General features: G+C 37.6%; 1 long non-coding RNA gene and 1 pseudogene across 2 annotated transcripts; both read left to right on the top strand.

Annotated features, from left to right (window-relative positions):
* The first annotated feature begins 11,290 nt into the window (after positions 1-11,290).
* On the top strand, positions 11,291-11,390 carry LOC125234314 (annotated as a pseudogene).
* Positions 11,391-17,498: 6,108 nt separating this feature from the next.
* LOC125234080 lies at positions 17,499-20,086 on the top strand. 2 transcript variants are annotated; one of them, XR_007177929.1, is made up of 4 exons: positions 17,499-17,803; positions 17,890-18,126; positions 18,607-18,760; positions 19,928-20,086. It is a non-coding gene; the product is annotated as an uncharacterized LOC125234080 (long non-coding RNA). The 2 variants fall into 2 exon arrangements; XR_007177928.1 differs by having other exon boundaries at positions 17,499-18,126; positions 19,928-20,080.
* Positions 20,087-20,453: the final 367 nt, after the last annotated feature.

The raw sequence follows: 20,453 nt of genomic DNA, 5'->3' as shown, positions 1-20,453 counted from the left end.
AGGTGTCTGTAGCTCTGCCGTGAAAAATATGTATAGAAATAAGAAGGCCGTTCCATAACTGCCACCAGTACAGAACAAGGTCCCACGAAAAAAGAAAATAAACATCGATGACTTCGATTAAGGCACAAGATTCATGGATTTTAGGCTGTGCGGAAAGAAGTAGCGAGTCTTAAAACCTTGCTTTTTAAATTTTGATTCTCTAAAACCATGTTTTAATTTTCTACAAATATTAACGGGTAACCAGTACACGCTGTCCCCAATACGTATAACGTCGGCACATTATTGCCATATGAAAGCGGTTTGTAGCGACACTCTTTCAGGGTCAAATAAAATCTTGTCAGGCTATACTATGAAATACTGAGGAGGGACGTCACGATCAATTCTTTTACATTATATATTTCTTTTTGACATATTAAATAGAAATTATGTTTAATCATAACTACTGTCCATATTTTTCTTCTAATTATGAGGTGTTTTATTTCGTGCACTGCATAAAATATATTATTTTAAATATAGGAAACTAGCCTATTTTACTGGTAAATTACCTATATGTGCAGCGCTACTGAGTAGCACCTTAGGCCGAAAGTACCCTATCATATTTTTGTCATAGAAATATGTGCCGTTGTTAGGGCCGGAACTTATTGTCGGTGGCGCTTACGTCCCGCGGCGTCGTATTTGTATATCGCTCACTCATTTAGGCATCGCTCACAACGCCGTAAGCGACATCGACAATAAGGTCCCTTTACCCAGATAACGTCACATATGATCATTAAATCTGTTTGCCTGCCTTTTCGTTCGGAGAACCGACGTGAAGAAAAAGGATGTTGCTATGATCATAATTCCATAATAAACATATCATAGTGGACTATCGGCCTTAGACCATTGTGTAACAGCCGGGCATTTCTCAGAGCGTTTAATTTTTTTTTATTTCGGTGGCAACATTTTTACGTGAATCCTGTAAGAGTCACATGAAATTTTGTCAATTTAAGTTGAAAGTTGAAACGCTCTGAGAAATGCCCAGCCCATTTTATTATGACTTAGAGGGGTAACGCCATGTCTTGCGTGGGCGACGGTCGCGCGACCGTCGCCGGCGCGTTTCATACTTCCATATCGATAAGGTTTTTTATCGTATGCGTCGCATCGCCGTCGAGCGACCATCACGCGACCGTCGGCGTAATACATTATATACCCCACTGGCCCAAGAGAACCAAGTGGTTAGTGACCGATTCCCACATACCCCCTTAGGTTGTTCCCCTCGCTTTTGAACTGGGTTTCGGGAACAAGGTTGTAGACCTCCGTTGCCCTGCCATAGTATAACAGCCAGTTGAAAGCATTAACACAACTGGATCCAGCGGTTCCCTTGTCATAAATTACTACGAGCGATCATACTTCGACTTTGAGTTGGCTTGACTTGAATGCTCCATCCATTTGAGGTGCTCTGTGTTCTGTCCTCTAGGCCTGAATTAATTTAACGAAATAATGGCCGAATAGCAAAATAACTCGGGGCTATTGTAACTAAATACCTTTTGATCTTTATTATTGCTTTTGGGGAATAATTATTGTGTCTAGCTTAAGTTGAGTTACTTTTAAGTTAGTCTTATAGGTAAAGTTTTATACTCGTAAAAGCATTTCTTTGAATATCTACGTTGTAGCTGATAGAAAATTGATTTGTTAAGCTTAATAAGTAATAACGTTTTCAGTACAGATGGTGTTTTTTTTACGCACTAGTGCGAGAAGTGGTTCATTATATGCTAGGTCGAAACTTCGGAGGCTCATCTGTACTGAAAAACGTCGTACGATACACGTGCGAAAAGGAAATTCGTAACTCGTGTCGATTTAAAACACTCCCTTCGGTCGTGTTTTAATTTATCGCCAGTCGTTTCGAACTTCCTTTTTTACGCACTTGTATCGTAATGTACTATTAAGCCAAGTCAAGATCAAATCCTCATCTCTTAATCCTGTTCAGTTGTAATTGAAAATATTGTTATAATAACCAACAAACATATACCTATTATTATTTGATTCGTTCTCCATGTTTGAATTATCCATAATGAAATGTATATGAGACCCATTAGAAAATTCACCCTGCAGTGGGGTAATTTCGAAAGTCAGATAAAAATCACCATTATTTCCATTATTACAAGATTCCCTTTTCGAAATTACCCGAACATTTCTGTGCTTAGAAATTACCCCAATGCAGCTTATTAAAATTATACGTGAAGCGTAATTGCACTACTCCGCCGTGGCCGACGAAGTGGTGGAGTACGTTCGCCGGAAGACTGGCTACACGCTGAGGGTGCAACAGCTGCAGTCGCGTCACTACGTGCACTTCAGCTCGTTTGTTGTGGGCGTGCCGCGGCCTCTGCAGGACACCATCGCGAGTGCAGACTTCTGGCCGAAAGGTGTAGTCTTTCGACTGTTCCGGGGCAACCTGCCGAATTCTACGCCCGGACAGACGACGCAACGAAGCCTCGACGTTACGTTGTCACCTAAGTCTAGATGATTTGTAATGTGTTTTTTTTTCTTACTTTGATGTGTTTGTTGGTTATGTGGTGTTATGGTTTGATGTATTTGAAATAAAAATAAATAAAATAAAATAAAATAATATTTTAGTGCCGGTCACCTGAGTCAATATATTTGTACACAGACTGAAACAAAAAACGAGTGAAGCATGTCATAAGTGAAAGATTTTCCAGTTTAATAATATTTATTTACTTTATCTAAACAAATTTACATGTAAACTACTACTAAGACTAAAAAAAATATATAAATACATTATAAAAAACCTACCACCCTAGCCGCTAGCAGCGGGACGGGGCCCATGCTGCCGGTGATTAGGACTGCAGAGAAAGGAACCGTCGGACTATCCGCGCCGTGTCCAGGATCACCGCCTTCTGCATCTGACCCTTAATCCAGCCAAACTCTTCGCTTTGAGACCGTTCGCTGAAACGACTATCGGGACAATAAAATAAAATAATTGAATTTAAAAAAAAACTATTATATTGTTTGTCTTGTCTTTGATATCTCATTTGGATGTAATTATGTCAGTCCTGTTTTCGAATTAGGCTCCATATGCAAATCAGAGCGTACACGCGTGTGGTTACGCAATGAACTGGAAACATGATGCAGCATCTGGTGTGGTGCATTTATTTGTTTAAATACTTCAAATTGAATTTTAATTAGTGATTCTCAATGTTTATACAGTAAATTCATATTGAAATCATTATTATCTCGCTAGCTTTTGCCCGCGACTTACGCATGACTTGAAGTGAATAAAATAAATAAATAAATACTGGGGGACACCTTACACAGATCAACCCCAAAGTAGCGACGAGCTTTGCGACGATATACTTACTTATACCAAGGACCATTTAATACTAGACTGATATAGCCCATACAAAAAAGCGTACCCCTGAAAAAAGCTTAGTTTTTGCTTTAAAACTAGATGGCGTTGTTTCGTAACCCGGGAGTGGAAAAAAACATATTTTCACACATATTTTTACTTGTTTTTATATTATACTATGAATAACTATCAAAAAACTTTATTTTAATATCAAAATATTGGCTCAAAACACAATTTTTACAAATTATATTTTTTGGTCGGCCTCGACGTAGTTGTGATCGCTTCGCTGGCTAAGTTTGTTCGCATGTTGTCTAATTATTGCCAAATAAAATGACTAGATGACGTTGGTGGACTAGGAAAATGTCACATCCGTTTCGTTGTTCATTAATATAATATACTTAGCCTTAACCTATATGTTGAGCTCAAATACGTTCAACAAAACGCAATCATTGTGCCAACAGATGTGACATCTGACATCCATGTCACATCACAAATGTCATTGTATGATTTATTGAATATTCATAATATATGGATATTAAATATTTTAGAATCGCAGCAGCAATGCGAGTAGAGATACAGAATTAATAACTGTATAAATTAATAATTGTATGACCAATGACCTCATACATAAAATTACCAGTTTAGGTGACAGAAGGCGAATCCAATTTGTAAACATTAATATGTGCTAAGGAAAAGAATCTTTCCGATTTTCAACGGGACACGGCTGAAGGGGCGAGCTGGTTTCGACTGCGCCCATGCATCTCAATTGTCCAGAAAGTTCATTTGAAGATCATTTTGCTTATAATAATCTGAGTAATCACAGTGAATGGTTTGACAGTATTTCAGATAACATGTAGAGAGACTTGCTAGCTTCGTCGGTCAGGCTTCGTCTTGGACACAACGCGGATAGTTGGCCGCCGATAGTTTGTATTATTTTGGTAATATATTTTTTACTCGTATACTACTCGTTTGGTACTCGTATAAACCTAAACTGAGATAATAAATGAATAAAAGGAAATAATTAGTGAAACTCTGACATAAGTAATAATTAATGAGACTAAATGCGTTTTCACATTATCCGATCCGATATCGGATGTAGGACTGATACCCCATACATTACAGGCGCTATCTTGGATTTTTTCCATTTAAATCCTTCCGACATCCGATATCGGATCGGATAATGTGAAAACGGACTAAGACAATAGATACCTTGTTAGTAACGTGTTATATACCTATGCCTATGTACGAGTATATCCCACCAAAAACATTCTGTAAAAAATAGCCGTCTCGATGGAGCTGCTTGTTTATCTCTAAAAAGTAATGAAATGTACATAAAGTTCCTTACTGCGATTTCTTTATTATTATAGTTAACTAGCCTTTGCCCGCGGCTTCGCTCGCGTTAAATTCGAAAATCTCTCCACAAACTTCCATCCTCCATTCTAAGGAAGTGGGGGGATATAAAAAGAGACAAAAAGTAGCCTATATCACTTTCCATCCCTTCAACTATCTCCACTTAAAAAATCACGTCAATACGTCGCTCCGTTTTGCCGTGAAAGATGGACAAACAAACAGACACACACACTTTCCCATTTATAATATTAGTATGGATGTTGTGTGACTTGGCCGTTGAAGTGTAGCGGTGCTGGCGACAGATTGGTGCAATGGTGTCATGGAGCACCTGGTTATAAACTTCTTTATACCCTTGTGTATAAAGAAGTTTATAAGTTTCATATTCGATGGTCCGAGCTAAGGTTCGTAAAGCCATGAAGCCGAGCTGATAATCATTGTCGCTAAACGCCGATCGAAACGCAGTCTGAAGTGGGTGATAAACGTACGATACGAGCAGGTATGCGTACTTATGGCTCGACGACCTTTTTTGATTGTGTGTCACCGTAAGTACGCGTAAAAACCGCTGCGCATAGTAGTCGACCATCCAACGCGTACTTGCTCGTACGCCTATCACCCACTTGACGTCGCGCCAACACTTTATGGAAAAAGCGGGTTTTCGACAACTACCAATAAGATTTTAGACATTAAATCTTCAATAATACTCAACTGTTTCGGTCGCACTCGTTCAAATATAGGATAGGATTGGTATGAGCGAGACGGTCAGGAGATTGATTGTCAACATGATATCTATCATAAACACCGTTCGAAATGACCTCATTAAAATCTAAATTTTAAATATATTGAAAGTAATATTACTAATCATTGACGTCACGCTCAAAATGAAAGAGATAGAAAATTTGACAGTATGGTACTCTTTTGCATGATTGTCATAATTCAAAATAAGAACGATGGCTTGCGTTGTAAACAGGGACTGAAACATGACACGGGCCCCTAGCGTCATCTATATACTTTTCACTGTATCACTTGTAATGCCGTTGAACTACCGCGTGCGTATTTTAAAAAAAAACGACATTTTTATTCAAATGACACTCTTAGTGACATCTAGTGACATAGATTTACGGCTGCCAACGGGGTACGGTATTTAGTATGGACTCTGCTGGTCCTTTATAATCGTCCTTGCTTATACTTAACTAAATAACTAGCTTACTAGCTAACCCGGCTAATGGATAAAATAAAAGTAGCCTATGTCACTCTCCATCCCTTCAACTATCTCCACTTAAAAAAATACGTCAATTCATCGCTCTGTTTTCTCGTGAAACGAACAGATACACACTTTCCCATTTATAATACCTAGGGATTATTATCGATATGTGTTACATTACCAAACATAATTTATTATCCATACTCGCATTCCAATTGCGCTGAACAATATTATTAACGTGCAATCGTCAATAAGTCGTGGAGCAATAAACGGGGCCATATTTCTCAGAGCTGGTAATGAATCCAATTATAGGGGCCTTCGGGGCGACATGCTAAATGGGTCCCATTGCGAGGCCTCAGGTCGGTCGGGCGAAACAGCATATCTGAGAAACTGATGAATAGCCGAGACGACTAAAAAAAAGTATTTAGATTATAAAAAAAAAATCTCGTAAACGAAAAATGACGACTGTAGGGTGCGTTGAAATTTCGCGTGACGTCACGCCTAGGTGCAATTTTTACTTAAAAGTGACGTCACACTCCGGAACTTTGATGATCTATCTATTTTAATTAATTAGACAAAGCGAAAAATACGTGTTCAGTATTTTTGGACAATCTAACTGATGAACTAAACGGAATGTCATTTTTAATGTAGTCGTCATTCCTTTTCGTGGGTTATTTCGTGATATTTAGGTGTTTTTATTGTATTTAATAAAATAATAAAACTTGACTTTATATCTTGTGCTGACGGGTTGCAAATTCATGTTTTCTTCACGTTTTTTTTGTAGAAGTCAACTGTGGGATGGGTTCAAATATGACCCGGGCGATGGCCTGGCAACCTGTCACAGCAATATTGATTTCATTTTCTGAGAATGTCACTGAAGCATTAGCAGTTTCATGTGCTTTGCTTAATCCATTTGGGAATACAGGTGTCAGTTATGCGTAATAGATAATGTAAGAAAGTGGTAATAAAAGAATCCAATTATCGAGGTATTCGAGGCAACACGTTAAATGGGTCCCATTGCGAGGACTGGATTTTCTACCATCTGCAGACGCTAATCAAAAGGTAAAGAAAATAAATACCTATTTATATTCAAGCTAAAACCGCAATATTTCGGGATACCACACTTTATCACACGGCATTGGTCCTGTCGATACCGGGCCATTAAACCCTCTTCCTAACATCACAACACACGACAAGATTTCATTCCATCCTCCTTCCACACCAAGATTCCGAATTTACTAGAGGGGGATAGACGATCGACTTGTTATGTTCGCTCCTGAAAGTCCAAATTGGAATAGTCACAAGGTTGTATGGGGATCATTAAATTGTCGTCGCTAGATTTATCTGAACGCCTGGCCTAGCCGGAGTTTAATCGGTGACGCTCCTTTGCGATCGAAACGCAGTCTGTCTCGCGCCACTACAGGAGAGCAATAGAGAGAGCTGCGATACTTTAACAAAACTCCTAAAATTATGTCATGTAAAATTGAGTCGAATAGTTGACGTTATTTTGTTTGCTACAGCATAAATTAAATATAACAAGATCATACCATCCCATACATTAAAGTGCGACCACCTACGAACGCGCTTACACTCCACCACACATAGATGGCGCCACAAAAAATGCCTTGTTGCCACCGATTATTTGTAGATTGGCATTAAGAGTCAATTCCGAGCCGTAAATCTATTTCAAAAGTGACACTTAACGCCATCTACAAGTACTACATATGTATGGGCCTTTTAGGCTTACAACTAGATGGCGCTGTTCACAGCCTGGAAGTGGCCAAAATCATATTTTCCCGAAATATTTTTGCGTGTTTTTATTTTTTAACCCCCGACGCAAAAACGAAGGGGTGTTATAAGTTTGACGTGTCTGTCTGTCTGTCTGTCCGTCTGTCTGTCTGTCTGTCTGTCTGTCTGTCTGTCTGTCTGTTTGTCTGTCTGTGTGTGTGTCTGTCTGTGGCACCGTAGCTCCCGAACGGATGAACCGATTTAGATTAAGTTTTTTTTTGTCTGAAAGCTGAGTTAGTCGGGGGTGTTCTTAGCCATGTTTCATGAAAATCGGTCCACTATGTCGCGGTCGGGGGTTTTTTCAAAATTTAAATTTTGTGGTTAGGTTATTATAAGAACAAATGAGTAATGACATACTTCTTTATTTTAATATCATAATATCACGCCAATACACATTTTGAATAAAAATAATAATTTGTAGGCATCATCAGTGTAGTTATGATAGTATTTAATAGGTGGCGCTAAAAAAATGAGGTACGGTTATTAGTATGGAGACTTTAAATGCTTTCAAAATATTCCTTGGTTTGCACCTTATCTTGCAGAATAATAATTAATTTAACTGATAGAACGTTGCGTTGCAGCTGCAAAAATGTATGGAGAAATTATGAATGAATTCATTAATAAATTCGCTATGAACTTTTGCAGATAGTATTGTACTTACTGGCATAATTACTCATGTGGCGTCGAAATAGGGTGCATTATTGGGAACAGATGTGTGGTAGTGTATCTAGTAGGTAAATTGTTATTTTTAACCCCCGACGCAAAAACGACGGGGTGTTATAAGTTTGACGTGTCTGTCTGTCTGTCTGTCTGACTGTCTGTCTGTCTGTTTGTCTGTCTGTGTGTGTGTCTGTCTGTGGCACCGTAGCTCCCGAACGGGTGAACCGATTTCGATTTAGTTTTTTTTGTTTGAAAGGTGAGTTAGTCGGGAGTGTTCTTAGCCATGTTTCATGAAAATCGGTCCACTATGTCGCGGTCGGGAGTTTTTTCAAAATTTTAATTTTTTAGATAATTACTAGCTTTTGCCTGCGGCTTCGCTCGTGTTAGAAAGAGACAAAAGGTAGCATATGTCACTCTACATCCCTTCAATTATCTCCACCTAAAAAATCACGTCGATTCGTTGCTCCGTTTTGCCGTAAAAGACGGACAAATAAACAAAGTGTGTGCCGTAAAAGACGGACAAATAAACAAAATAAACAAACAAACACATGTCACACTTTCCCATTTATAATAGTAGTACCTATGGATTATTATTATTTATTTAATCAAACATCTTACATAAAAACTTAAATGCAAATACAATGATCCAATAAGATGGAGCGCATCGCCAACAAACTTTTTTTCAGTTTGACAAAACTTTAATGATATGCATGTATGTATATATTGTTTCCAAAAACAAAAAAAACGTCATTAAGCTTCCTACCGTTATTTGAAGCCTATTTTATTATATTTGAGAGAGCAATCCTGCTAACAGATGACATAGCGGTTCACATATTAGCTGACAGTAGTCGCCATTATCCCCACCACCAGTTTTACCCTTCCAGTTTTATCCCCTCACCACCGGGCGGTGGCGCCTACGGGCGCCGTTTGCCTCATTGGCGTTCTGTTCTTCGGAGCGTACGGTTCACTACAAAAAATTCTTAGAATTTCTGAGATTCTTAGAATTTTTTGTAAGTAAAAAATATGTAATATTTTACAAAATATTTCATATTTTAACGGTTTTACCGTTCGATTATAAATAATAAAACGTGACGGACATTCCTTGTCCGTCGCAATATTTTTAGATAAGCTGACATTTCGAGCGCAGCGAAGGCGTCGCGGTAAGTAAGCGACGAGCATTTGTTTTACTTTATTTACAGTGAATCGGTTCGCCATAAGCACGGATCAGGTCATTGAGAATTGACGATTTCATAAATTGTTCGTTAGTTATAAAAAGAAAGGCGCATCTTTGTCGTCATAATTTATAAGTTGTTAAATGGTCGCGGTCTCATTCCTGAATGAGCATATTTTGCAGAAATGTCTGTTTGATGCAAAGTTTACATTCTTAACGGTTGCTAAGTAATTAAACTTTTTGCACAAGCCTGCGCAAGGATAAAGTGCATCCTATTAGGATACTTGATTACTATTTTGTGAGGGACGCTTAAATTTTTATGACCTGATATTTTCCGTGCATATCCCCAGTATTATTACTATGCAGGCTATGGCGTGTAACAGTGATTGCTTTCAAAATTTTGATAATCTCGCAAGAAGCTAAGATGCAATTCTTTAACGATTAAGTAGATAAAACCTAGGACACGTTTAAAACCTTGTTGTATCAACTTGTAAAGGTTCTAGTATCATATTGGATTCCCTATTGGGGTCCGGTCTATTATGTTATTTTCTTCATTCTTAATTAAAGAGTGCCTACTATTGATGCATCGTTCTAAGTGTAAGCGTTGAATAAAATTCCGGTACTAATAATAATAATAGACTTACTGGAAGTTTGCTACTCTAGCTAAAGTAAAAGATTTTGAGTGAAACCCCCGTATGTGATATAAAATTGTAATGTGATATACATGCTTTTCTATGTCTAAAAAAATGGCTATTTCACCCTATGTCTATAGTGTGAGGTCTGAGTTTACCAGAATAACCATTATTATTTAAAGTAGGTACCTACTCTGTTGTAAATTACCACATACAGGAGAGTCACTATTGATCTTTTGCTTCTATCCAAATAGGATTTATAAATAAATAGTAAGTAGCTGTCTGCTGATTTAAGTACACAAGTTGTTGTGCAATAAATTTATTATTATTCTGCTGCGCAAGCAGATGTGTTGACTATGCAGTATTTGTATCAGCTCATATCCTAGATTTGGCGTTACAAAGAAAATACCCGAAATTTGTTTTTTATTCGAATACCTACTCTAATAATTTCCGCTTGCGCAAGGCGTAAAGAGACATCATTATAATAACATTGTTGCTTGGGATATCCATTGAGACCATTTGCGAGGCTGGGCAAATGCTAGCGGGAAATCCGTGTAAACAGGAAAGTTTCCGCCAAGCCTATGTATCTAATCTTAATTACTTCCGTCTGCGCAAGACGTGTAAGTATTTCTACTTACCCAACAAATAACAAGCCTGCGCAAGGCCTTTGTTTGTTATTTTTTGTTATTTGACTGCTACACTAGCAGACGAAATAAAAGAAAGGAGCCTATGAGACTATCTATCTAGTGTAATGAATTACCAATAATATAGCAAGCCCGTCCTGGCCTGCGCAATGTAGCGTGATCATAGAACTTGCCTTTTTATAAAATTTTATCTGCCATTCCATAATATTCATAATTTGCCTGCGTAAGGCGTGTGAATATTATGAATATATTGTGAATATTCAGCCAACGAAACATAATCTCTGAAGAGATTTTGGCCGTCACGGCTATAGCCTCCGCAGGGCGTGTTAAACTTACAACTCAGCTCTCTGCTAGAACTATCAGGAACCGGATATTCTTAAATTAATGTAAACAGCATTCTTAAACTGTTTTTGCAGGGTTTAAGTAGGTAAGCAAGATATGATAAAACATATGTATTAGCCTGTTACATATCGCTAAACAAGTGCTTTGATAATGCAAGTAGTATTTGCTTCGGCAGTACATATACTTAAATTGGAATGACAGAAGATTAGCATAGCCCCTGCGTATAGGGAAGACCCGCAAAGTGGTTAATTAAGCGTCTGGCCATATTACAATATGTAACATAAATATATGCTTCCGCAAAGCAACCACAAGTCATATACTGTGTATTATTGCGTATCGGGCTACTACCACGAAAACGCATGCTATTAAGTAAATATACATTTCAAATACAAATCATCATATTCATGAAATATCTAACCTAACCTAACCTATTCAGCCGCCAGCGACTAGCTAAGCGAACTTACCGGTCAATGGCTCCTTTCAACCACATATGTATTGCCGGCTCCGCTAGCAGCGTGAAGCTCGCACTAGCGCTGAAACCAGCACCAGGGGCGGCTCACTCCGCATTTCTTCCATACATTCCGGCGGCCGCGAGTTCGCGGCTCATAAAGTTTGACGACCTTGTCGCTGCGCAATAGAACTCAATGTCGTATGCAGTCCATTGACAGGTTGTTGACAGTGAGCCTTCTGTACTTGTACTTTTATATATTCTGTGCCAGCACCAAATCAATGACTTTGAATACAAGTCACGTGGAACGGGATGAGCCTAGTTCCTTATTAAATAAAGGTTGGATTAGTGGGTGTAATCTTCGTAATCCAGCTTGCCTGGTAAAAGTGGTAAATAACCAAATTGTTCCTATATCTAAGATTGTGGTAATCTATACTGGAACTGAGTAATTGGCTTGCAAAAACCTGACAATTTGTGTTGACTATCAAATTCTCGTCATCAAAGGCACGGTAGATCTTTAACCCTTTATTAATTTCCTATGAGTTAGACACTTCACTTCCTTCTGTGGACATAATAATATATAAGGTTGTACCCCGCTGTATGTGAATATAACGTTGGAATTCTTTAACCTTCCACGTATAATATATATAAGAACAATTTGGATGTTTACCGTATGTAAATACCTATGACCCACATAGGGTATGATATGATCAGAGATGAATAAAATTTATCTGTACGGTACCTGTCCGAACGACAATAAGCCATGCTATACAAGGCTTTTAAATCAAATGATTGATATCGATTCCAAATCAAGAACCTTCTAGATTTCCTAGACAACTTGTCTAACATCCCACAGAAACCCGCTCTCTGGGTAAGAAGGAGGCCAAAGTTCTTTTCGAGAAAAGGGATGCACCGTAATCCTAAATGTGACGTTAGAAGAATGTACATACAACATGTACCTCTTCATTAGCTTGAATCTGCTCCTAACGCTAAAAGACGGCTCTTTAAGATTTTTAGTATCAAACACTAATTATTCGGGGAGCTTCATTCAGGCAAATAACCGCGAAGGTTATTGCTGCAAGAATATTACCAATGTTCAACAAGAACTGATCGCCGAGTCTGCCTACATTCTTCCCTTGTTTTTGACAAAAATAAGTTATGAATTATTTAGTGTCTTGCTTGGCTACTCGTCTAAAATACATAAAATGTACTAATATTAGAGCTATGCGCCTGTGACATAACTAATTTATGGGGCCAAATCAATGCTAAAATCTATTTTGGAACTATTTTTAGTCTTGTTTTCAAATATAACTGAACTTCAGTTAGGCCTACAGTCCAAGTTATTTATTTATCTTACCATAATGGGTATCCAGCAGATATAGTTGGTACTTATATATTACAATGATAAGTGAAAACCAGTGTTTTTCTAGCTATACTACAACTTATTAGCAAAGGTAGTGCTGCTTACCATATCAACCCAACTAATTGCAAATACGTATATGTACAACAAAATGAAACCACTTATAGGGTGGTACATATTAAAAATGGATTGAAACGAAAATCTTATAAATTAAAAGATAATTTATTGCCTAAATAGCTGCGCTCTGTATACTACTATTATTCACCTTTAGGTGGGCACATGAAATTCGTCTTTTGTTCGTATATGCCAACTTAAATCGGCCTGGAAATACAATGCATGTACATACTGTGACATCACGCAATGATCACCTTTGTTCAAATTTGTACGTACACACTTGACATTGTTTAGCCATTATATGCTAACAACAAAGTAAGGAAATATTGTAGTCGATTTTATATATCTTTATATGTCTGTAACGTAACCTAAACAGTATTATGCCTTAGTTATACTGAGATCTATAGATCTAACATATATGCTTTGCTGTGATAAAGACAAATAGCATTGTGGCTTGTAATGCCTCAACAAGATTTCACTTCCTTTTTGCGAAGTAGATCGATGCATAATGATAAAGGATCCTGAAATTAATAGAAACAGACAATACCGAAAATTATGATTTGATGGGTGAAATGAAATAAAAATATGAACTCGCTTTTAGAAATAAGATTTAATCTTATAACTTGATTCACATTGATTTATTAAAAATACAGTATTCACAAAAATAGTAACATGTATCACTGCAGATTCCACTTAGTTGGTTGAATTGAAATGATTCACCCACACACGCAGATTATTAAGTGCACTAGTTGTTTCCACCAGTTTCACTAATGATGAGGAATTAATCACATTGGCGTTATGCGGGCCACCAGGCGGTCACAGACAGGTCTCAAATATAATAAAATAGGCTTCAAATAACGGTAGGAAGCTTAATAGCAGCGTTTTACCTTACAATAAAACGCATATTAAGCGAAGTACCTTATTTGAAGCCTATAGTTTTTAGGCCGCCAGTGGCTAAAGTACTCCGTTGCAATACACCACTTTACTTTTATTACACCCATGGAGGGTAGGTTTAACTCACTAATGTATTTTATCACCTTCACCATTCAGGTTGCAAAATCCAACACCTATACACTCCAATGTATACTGATATCTCCCTGTTTTTATTTGTTTTTATTTAAAATGTACATAATTAAAATAATTATTGCAACCTTTTTAGTAAATTGTACACTTATTGCAACGTTGTTTTGGTTATAATTTGAGAACCAATGAGGCAAACGGCGCCCGTAGGCGCCACCGCCCGGTGGTGAGGGGATAAAACTGGAAGGGTAAAACTGGTGGTGGGGATAATGGCGACTACTGTCAGCTAATATGTGAACCGCTATGTCATCTGTTAGCAGGATTGCTCTCTCAAATATAATAAAATAGGCTTCAAATAAGGTACTTCGCTTAATATGCGTTTTATTGTAAGGTAAAACGCTGCTATTTTTGGCCCGAATGGAACGCTTTTACCGCAAAAGTGGCGCCATCTATATCAGCAAACTATGTATGTCCGAGTAATGGCTACTTTCCTCTACACATTCGTATCAATTAACACGTTCGCGGACGCTCAGTCACCCCTCTGGGACACCAATATTTTGTATGGGAATTTTTCGACTGCTATAGCATACCTGTCCTTACAGACAGCTTATATTAGGGTTATTATGTGACGAGGAACGCTATAGCATTCGGATGCTATAGCATACCTGACAAAATACAGAGTTAAAATGTGATCTTATGTGACACCGTATGCTATAGCATACGATGCTATAGCATACCGTGACACAATACTGAGTCAAAATGTGATCTTATATGACACCGTATGCTATAGCATACGATCCATAGATGGTGATACAGCAGATTCATTCTGTAGAATCATATCAAATAAAACATTTAGTGTTTCTGGCTGCGGGGATGATGCCCACAAATAAAAGTATAAAGCTTGTTCACGAATACAGAGTTTTTTGGTACAAGAAGAATTGTCTAAATGTGTATCTCCTACAGACTCTTTTGGAGTAAGTACCTAACTTTCGTCAGAACTGTAGTCACCCGTTTCGTCATTGAGACTAGAATAATGTTTGTTCAAACCTGCTGTTGTATAGGTGCTAAAGGCCTTCATTTGGTGTGATGATTTCTGGGTAGAACTTATCCACTACCTCTCACTACGCGATGATTCGCCCAGCTTTATATGCTATTTTACAAGCATCTAAACCAAGTTCAAGTAGTTAAACACCAACAAAATTGACTCAAAAAGATATAATTTAACGTAAACAGTCAGTATCAACCAGAAATAGGGTTTATTCACAATTATATGAGCAAAGCAATGACTAAGTACGAAGGAAATTACTCAAATAATAGGTGTAAACATGCTTCGGTTTTCTTAATTTATCGTAACCAAAATCACGGTGTATTATTATAAAACGACAGAGGACATGTTTGTTAACAAAACCGCAACACAAAAATATATATAAACTGTAAAAATAATTACTTATGATTTTTTAAACAATCCGTAAAATTGCGTTTGCGCTCGAAATTTGGCCACATTTCACGGGCCAACTCCCGGTGACACTCGCGGGGCTACTGCGCAAATTTCTATACAAAGAGGTATTCTATAGCATACGCGTCACAAAAAGGTGAACTCGATCTGTGACGCCACAGCATATTTTTTAACTGCGATAAAACTATGTAATGTTGCAGTATGCATACTATGATTCTAGTGAATGGTAGAGGAAATGTTGGTGAATAATATTATACTGTGAACAAGAAGATTACTAAGCAAACAGACGCAGAAATTCAAACCAAATAACGTATTCTATAGCATACGCGTCACCAGAAGGAGTACAAAAACGTATGCTATAGAATACGCGTCCGCGAACGTGTTAAAATTGTTTATATAGGTATTATAGTTACAGAGATATAAGCCACCGCGCCATAATACTTTTCGTTACACCTGGTTTTCGATCCGGTCACTCTACTACGGGTTTTTAAAGACGTTCACCTAACGTTCCACGTCAAAAGACGCTCACGTAGCGTAAGTGATTGTGACGTTGGCTAGGTAAAGGGGTCTTCACACGCAGTCGTCCGCTTAGCTTGTTTTATCGTACCTATTTACCAGTGTAGATCGATCTCACGTCAGTAGCAGGTAAGTGATAAATGGTGTTCCTTGGTGAGTTTTTTACGGTACGCCACGGACGGCACGGTAAGGTATGGCAGAGAAAAGATGTAAGAACGTGTTATGTGATATTGGATTGTTGAGAGCAAAATGTAAGGGACCATCCACACACAGGCGACACATGTCCTGAGACGCGGAACGGACGCCAGCGCCACGCCGCCCGAATGTAATTTAAAAAAAAAACGTCGACTTCAAAAAAGGAGGAGGTTCTCAATTCGACTGAATGTTTTTTTTTTGTATGTATGTTACTCGATATCTCCGAGAATTGTGGACCGATTTTCAAAATTTTTTTTTTGATCGAACGGGTATAACCCCGAAATGGTCCCATTGGCACCAAGTCGGGGTCTGATGATGGGATCTTGGAGAAATCGAGGGAACTCTTCAAATGTTATAGGCACATGTAATGTTTTTAATGTATTCTTCAAAGGTACACCAGTATTTACGCCTGATGGTAATAATTTTATGTGGCTGAGCTGATGATGGAAGGTCAACTCCTCAATGGTTAGGAGTTAAAGGATAATTATTTCACTACTGTACATATATTCGGATTGATACATATAATATCAATAGGAACCACTAAAATCAACAAATAAATAAACTTTTTAACAAAAAATAAAACCGCCTTCAAAAAAAAGCGCGTTACAAAACACGTAGAAACTAAAAAGCAAAAAATAATAAACCTTTGAATTCAGATTTCTTATCGTATTGCAATAATCTAAACATCCAAATTATAAACAAATCAATTATTTTTGGAGTCGGGGCCAGCCTGAGTATGGTTGGGTGGGGCCAAACAGGCAATATAGCAAGGCGACGAACAGGTCTGGCACCGACTACAAAAATAATTGATTTGTTTATAATTTGGATGTTTAGATTATTGCAATACGATAAGAAATCTGAATTCAAAGGTTTATTATTTTTTGCTTTTTAGTTTCTACGTGTTTTGTAACGCGCTTTTTTTTGAAGGCGGTTTTATTTTTTGTTAAAAAGTTTATTTTGTATAGGCGTAAGACGCCCGACAGGCGACGCGGGTCGTCGCTTGCTGGCGACCGTTCCGTTCCGCGTCTCAGGACATGCGTCGCTTGTGTGTGGATGGTCCCTAAGGATAGCAGGTTTTAACATTGATAGCGGCAGTTGAAAATGATTAGCAGACAAGCATGGTCACGTGATAAATGATAAATCATCAGGCCGTCCCTATCGAACTTACAAATAGTGCGATAGGGACGGCCTGATGTTTTATCATTTATCGCGCGACCATGATTGCCTGCATATGCATTACATTATATTTCAGCGGGCGAAGCATGGAAATGTGATAGAGATAATTTGACAGTTAGGGTTCAATAAAATGACAGTAATTTTCGATATATATCGCTCTTAACATGCTGGCTCGTTAGAGTATGAAGTTAGTTATACATTTATAGCAGTAAGTGACCGAGCTGATAAACGTCAATTCGCATAACATGCTCGTTGGATACATTTGACAGATCGTCCCATTTTGACAGTTTGGGGAGTTAATTTTAACTAAGTGGTTCTGAGGTCACGATAAGCTTTATCGTCGAAGTAAAACTAGTGAATCGATCTATTTTAAAGTATAAATATCCGGTAAGCATCCGTTTTCCATGATTATATTGGAAGTTTATTAGTTAGAAAGTTCGGCTATGTATACTATTCTCATAATTTCTTTGCAGGAAAGTCAAATTATGCTATACCTACTCGACGCCGCTGTAGAAGAAATTTTAGTCGAAAATTCCAATACACAGACGCTTCAAGAGACGCTCGCAACCCGTCTGATAAGTACGATGAAGAAATGGCATAAATAAGTATTTACAGAGTGCATAAGGAGGCGACAGTGCATTTCACATTCCCCAACTTAACGCCGAGAATCACAAATCTAACAACCGTGATGGATTACCTAGTGCCCTAAGGTAAAGCTACTTATAAAATTGACATGATTGCAGTGTATCTAGTTAAGTAAATACATTCTTGATGCCTAACTAATGTTAATGTAAAAGTTTGTATGTTAGAGACAGACAGAGCTGCTTCAAGCAAACATCATCATTTCACAAAACTCCCACATAGCATCATCATTGTTATCAAAAGCACTTCAAAAGTATCTTTGCCATACCTACTCTAATATATCTGTTAATCAAACACAAAATCAGCTATTACTTTGGCAAAATAATTATTTATTCATATCCCAAGGAGAAATATCAACTTGAAAAAATTGCAGCTGTTCTGATTACTTATTTGTTTTAATGATAGATCTATGGGACTAAATTGTAAAGTACCTAATGTTAAGACAGGTTTCTTTTTGCTAAGTGTTGCCTTGCAGAAATTTTCACCAGCTGCCACTGGTATTTGTACAAGGCTTTTTTATTTTATTTTATTTTACTAATTTGTTTTAGGTTCTTAATTACCTATCCACCCTAGCAGAGCTAGTGCCAACTACCAACACAAGACTAGACAAGATTATGGCTCATCCATTTGGTAGACTACTGTGATATGACCCAGCATCTCAATCAATTGACATTGTACATATCTGATGTCAACAGAAGGCAAGTATGTCATTTGAGTACCTACTAAACCATTAGACATAAAAAAATAATTAGCACTATCTCTATAAGTACCTATTGATTGTGCAGTGAGATAGGTAGGTAGGTAGCTATTGTTTGGTTGATATGTTAATCAGTTACCTCTGAGAATGAAATTCTTTAGTACCTGTTTTACAAAGGATATGTATTGCCCCATAAATGATTTAAGTAGCTAAGTTTAAGCAGGTTTATAATTTGTAAACTTGATTGCAATTATCCTTTTTATTAAACTGTTTATCATCATCATCCTCCTTGCGCTATCCCGGTTTTGCCACGGCTCATGGGAGCTTGGGGTCCGCTTTGACAACTAATCCCAAGATTTGGCATAGGCACTAGTTTTTACGAAAGCGACTGCCATCTGACCTTCCAACCCGAAGGGTAAACTAGACGTTATTGGAATTAGTCCGGTTTCCTCACTTCACCGAAAAGTGACTGGAAAATATCAAATGACATTTCGCATTTCGCACATAAGTTTCGAAAAACTCATTGGTACGATCCGGGGTTCGAACCGGCGACCTCCGGATCGAAAGTCGCAGGCTCTTACCGCCAGGCCACCAGCGCGTTATTATTAAACTGTTTATATTAAATTAAAATTAGGTATAAATTTAGACAAACTCACACAATGGAGAACAACTATTAATGGTTAATTTTACACTGTTACAGTGTGTTTGTTCTGTTTCAGTGGATTCCAATTGTATAGGAGTATGCTGTAGTTTTAACACTTCCACAGAATATACCATCATTTATTTTATGAAAATAAAGTTATTATCTAGGTCAGTTAAGGCAATTCAAACATCATGTTCCCTTTACATAAGGTATCAACTCACTTTCAAGTTTACTCTCTCCTCCCACCAGACACGTTGTCCCTGTTTCTTTTTATATTGATAATTTGCCACATTTTTTGAACCAAGTAGGTACAACCTAAAAATAGACTTCTTGTGTGACAATAATTTCTAAACTGCTGCTTACATTTACAGTCAACTAATTAGCATCCTAGACCACTCTAGAACCCCTTCTTATTGATACTGTGCTTTATTTGCTATATAAGTCAGTTTGAATTTTACTGTAAAAGGATCCTACCGTGGCCTAGGATTCAGATTGGTTGCCTGTACCTGTTTCTTTTTTATTCTTCCAGAAAATTCGTGGTTCAAGAGGAACTATGGAAGAGGTGCCTCTCGGCCTATCTAAGCATGATGCAATGAACTGCTGGCTGTTGTCAAGAGCTGGCGTGCGAGCGTCCACAATAAACAATTATTTAGGACATTATTTTGTTTTACTATCACACTGCATACAGCCTTAACAAAATCTGATAGTCACCTCTGTGCCGGCGAGAATATTTGAAATAGGTAAATAATACAATTTCCAAAATAAAATATTTTTTTTATTTGACAAAAAACAGTATGTAAATTTCAGGTACAGTAGGTGTAAAATGTACTTAAGACATTTGTATATGGGTTCTGAGTTAAAATGTACTGTACTGTTGTGTTACAAAACCCAGAAAAATATAAATTAAAGAAAATAGGTACCATTTATTACTGACATTTGTACACTATTTTTCATCGTAGAAATGTACATAATCTTTGTCTAAATCTAATGTCTAAAATAGGCCCTTAAGGCATTGTATCCCTCGCTGTACCGCAATGCTGATAAGTTGTGTGAGG

The sequence above is a fragment of the Leguminivora glycinivorella genome, chromosome 15 (genome assembly GCF_023078275.1).
Source record: "Leguminivora glycinivorella isolate SPB_JAAS2020 chromosome 15, LegGlyc_1.1, whole genome shotgun sequence".
Lineage (NCBI taxonomy): Eukaryota > Metazoa > Arthropoda > Insecta > Lepidoptera > Tortricidae > Leguminivora > Leguminivora glycinivorella.
The sequence above is the reverse complement of the archived record's forward strand: the minus strand, read 5'-3'. Positions and strand labels throughout refer to the sequence as shown.